Genomic DNA, 4,464 nt, shown 5'->3' on the forward strand with positions numbered 1-4,464 from the left:
TGGACCAGAAACCCTTCAATCACACTGGCCTGATTCTAGAAGCAGGGGCCAAATTAAAATGCATCTGAGACTCTGTTATTCCCCCGGTGTGCGGTTATTTTAGAGGGCGGTTTCTGCCGTGCACACACACACAACGTCTTCATCCCACTGGGCAGCCAGAGACAGGTTGCCGAGGCCCCTTGGGAGGCAAGGCCGCTGTGTCCTCTGATCATCATCATCATCATTATTATATTAAAAAAACACCTTCAGTGATTATTAAAATCTCCAGCAAGGACAAGCAGACCTGCAACGGCTCCCTTGTGTCGGCCCCTGACAGGGCACTTGAGCTGAATAATAATGCTAATTTGTAACTAATGAGCTCCCCTCTTCAGCTAGCAGGTCAGCAAGGGGTTGGTGCCAGGGGGGCTCCTGGAGGGGTGGCGGCTGCCACGCCGGCTCCCAGGGCTGCCGCTATGGGGACGGGGGCAGCCAGGCCCCGCGTCGGCCGGGTGTGGCAGCGAGGACAGGCCGGGCAGCCCCGCCAGGCCAGGCACTGCCTTCCCGGGCCCACCCGAGCATCTCACTGCAGCAGACCCTCGTTGGGGGGCTCGCCTGGAAGGGCGTGGCGGAGGCCGGGGCAGGCGCGGCCGCTGCAGCCATCCCATGAGCACCCTTGGGCAGCTCTGACAGCCCGTGGGGAAGCTCCCGGGGCTCAGTGGCAGGGACGCAGCATCTGACAGAGCCCGAGGAGCGAGGCCAACGCGTGGGTGGGAGGTGGCAGGGGTGAGGGTGTGGGCCCCAGGGGGAAGGCCAAGTGAAGCAGCAGGGGTCAGTCCTGATGAGCTGTGGGCCCCCCACAGGAGGATCTTTCTGTGCATGTGATTGAGTGACTTCCAAACTGTGCACTGAGGAGCCCCGGGACCTCCGCTGGGGAAGGGGAAGGCAGGAGAGGAAGCAGGAGGGAGCTGCGCCAGCGGCCTCCTGCCCTTCTCTCGGAGCAGCCCTGCTCTCCCCTGATTGACACACGGGCGCCCGGTCTCAGACTGCATTCAAAGGAAGGATTCCAGGGTCGACAGGAACGATGTGAAGCCCCTGACATAGTCCCTGCTCTCCCTTTTGCAGATGGCTAAGAGACCCAGAGAAAACAGGCAGCAATTTTTGTGCCAGGATGTTTTTGGTCCCCAATGGGACAGAGAGGTGCAGCTGTCCACAGCTTGGAAACGTGCTGGGGCTGAAGCTGCAGAAAGGCCTTGGGGACAGCAGGGGCTGGTGGGAATGTGGAAATGGGATCCGCTGGGCCCCCACAGGGCCCTCAGAGGCTGGGGCGATGGGAAAGCTGGGTCCCGCGGGCCCCCCGCGGTCTGAATCCAGCAGGAGGGTCAGGGAGCATTTCCACGGACGTGGGCCTGAGCGCGTTCTGGGACTGGCTGTTTGGAGAATCTCATCTGCACCAGAGGCAGGCGCCCACCTCCTTGGGGCTGTGGGGAGAGGGTTAGCCCCAGCGGCTGTCTGGGAATCTGAGTCTGGAATTTTAGGTGGAGCTAGACACTGTGACAGGGGAGATTGGGGGTGTCTCGGTGGATAATTGGTGGGTCTTCTGTGCCACCTGCAGATCCGGATCTCTCCATCCAAATCTTCCAGTCTCTCTCTGGCATAGTCTATGTGTCCTGGCTCTGTACTCACCCATGGCTGCTGCACCGGGCCGCGGCTGGCACCTCCACCACTTTGCAGAACTGTGTCACACTCACATTAAGGATGGGCGATGAGGAAGGATGTCAAGGCTTAGAGAGGTGAGGGGCCTTCACAGCTCGCTGGAGGACAGGAAGCTGCTGGCCGAGCCGGGTGGAAGGCAGACCTTCTGCCTCCTGCGTGACTACGTAAGCCGGGCCCAAGCTCCCCGTGGCACTGCTCGTGAGGACGGCAGAGGCGAGATGCTCACAGAGGAGCTCCTCGTGCCCGGGAGAGCCCTCTGGAACGTGGGGCTGCCGTCATGCTGTGCCGAGCATCCTGGACTGTCCTTTCCCAAAGATGTTTCCTAGGATAGTCATGGGGAATCCACAAAATGGAGTGAGTGATTGCTGGCTTATAAATGTGGGAAATCTTGAGTTACACCAAAGAAAATAACTTTCTTCTTTTTTTTTTAAATCCCAGGACTTCTCAGAGCCTTCACCATGATATTGTGTCCTGTGAATCTCTAAGAATACACATGATTTGCAGCACTTTCCATCCTCATTTGAACGTTTTTAATCTGTGAGGCTAGGTTCAGTTACACTGCAGTAATAAAAATCTCCAAAGCTCCCAGCTGATAACAACAAAAGTTTATTTCCCACTCCACACACTGTACCTGCGCAGGCTGACGGAGGTGGGGGGGCAGGGGGTGTCTGTCACTGCTGTCACACCCAACCCTTCACAGCAGGCCTTTCCAGTAGGGCGAGGGAACGTCTTGAGGTCTCTACCCACTCTCAGTGCCCCAGGCTGGCGGGGGGCACTTCACTTGCGCCAGCAACTCAATGGCCAGAACTGGTCACGCGGCCTCGCCCAGCCGCCAGGGGCCGGGAAGTGTGCTGCTGCCTTGTGTGCAGAAAGCAGAGCTGGAGTGCGGGCTCTGCTGGTCTAGGGGACACATGCCGCCTCGGACCCCGGGCCTCCGTGGAGCCCGACCTGGAAGGCGGCTCCGGGTCACCCAGTGCCCTGGTCTGGACCAGAGGCAAATCCTCACTCAGAGCGCTTTCCTCCCACCTTCCGCTGACATCCCAGGAGGAGCAGCTGCTTGTGTCCTCCCTTCCTTCTCCCTCAGTGCACTTGCCCTTGTCACTTCCGTTCGACAGGGGCTATGCTGCCTTCTGAGAAGGAAATCTCCCCGCAGGCATCTCGGTGATTGCCTGACAACAAAGAAGTCTGTAATTACCAGGAGCAGACGCTGGGACCCGAGCCTGTCATTCGCCTACAACGAAAGGTCCCCACACGCGGCGGCGGCCTGAGGTGTAAATTTAGCCCACCTGAGTCCGAGCGGAGCTGCTAAGAGCTGCGGAGTTTGAAGCTGGCACGTGTGGGCGGCGCCACCCTCTGCTGGCAGTCCAGCTCAGCGCAGCTGGAATGAGAAGCCCATGCTCCTCGGGGGAGGGGGTGCAGGCCGGGGAGAGCGCTTTAGAAAACCCACTGATGAGAGGCAGTGATGCCCAGTGGTCCACAGCATAGGCACTGGATCAGACATGCTAGCTGTGTGACTTTGAGCCGAATGTGGAACCTCTCTGTTACCCAGTTTCCTCATCTGCACAAGGGGATAATAACAAGACTAAAGCACTCAGTAGTGGATGAATCAGATACGACTGGGTCATACTAAATATTGCTTTTGTTGAGTGTTTGCTGATGTCCTTACTACGAGCCGATGAAAGGACTAGCACAGAGGGGATTCAGGAGCCCCGGCTCTGCCGCTAGCCTGCCAGATGCCATGGGCACTTAGCTTCACTTGGCCATGGTCTTAATCTTATGTAAAATAGAAAAAAATCCGCCATACTTTTAGCAGAGCCTATAAAGCCCTGAAAAGTCTGTCCCCTGCCAGCTCTGCAGCCTTGTCTTACACCAACTGCCCCTCATTTTCCCCATTCCAAGTATACTGGATATTTCACTCACATTAAATCACTCAGCTATGGCCACACTAGTTCTACACAACAAGCAACCCAAACCCTCAGTGGCTTACAATAGCCGGCTGAGTGCTAGTCCTCGTGCTCACGGGCCTGCTGTTGGCCGGGGCTGGGCTGATCTGGCCGGGCTCAGCTGCATGGTTCCGCTCAGGCCAGGGGTTGTCTGGGCTTGGATCCAGCCTGCTGGTTGGGCTCAGGTCCGCTCCCTGCATCTCCTCCTGAGGCCCAGGGTGCCCTTCTCACCGTGGATGGCCCGAATAAGCCATGCAGGCCTCTGCACACATCCCATCTGGCCACAGCAAGTCATGTGACCAAGCCCAACATCAGCAGGAAGTACACCCCACCTAAGTGGAGGGGAAGCACAGTGACCACGGGTTGAACCACCTCATCCAAACATGCTGTGCTCTCCCCCACACCCCAACCTCTGCTGTTCAATTCACTTGGAGCACTCAGTTGACGCCATTCTTTTTTCTTTTTACTTTTTTTTTTTTTTTTTTTTGAGGTACTGGAGCTGGGGATTTAATCCAAGTTCTTATATGTGGGAAACCAGTGCTGAACCACTGAGCTATAGCAGTTCCCCTAAGTTGGTCCCTTCGTTTATTTGCTTGTTGTTGTTGTTGTTTTATTTCATTTTTAGGAGGTCCTGGGAACTGAACCTGGAATTCCCCATGTGGGAAGCAGGTGCTTGACTGCTTGAGCCACATCCGCCCCCTGCACCGCTCTTATCTCAGGTGCGACAGCACCTTCATCAGAGAAGCAGCCTTTGACCACGTGGCCTGGATTCGACTTGCCATTATAGGCCCACAGCCCCTCGTGGGGCTTCCTTCCTGCACTTACCATG

This window comes from Dasypus novemcinctus, chromosome 9 (assembly GCF_030445035.2).
Source record: "Dasypus novemcinctus isolate mDasNov1 chromosome 9, mDasNov1.1.hap2, whole genome shotgun sequence".
Lineage (NCBI taxonomy): Eukaryota > Metazoa > Chordata > Mammalia > Cingulata > Dasypodidae > Dasypus > Dasypus novemcinctus.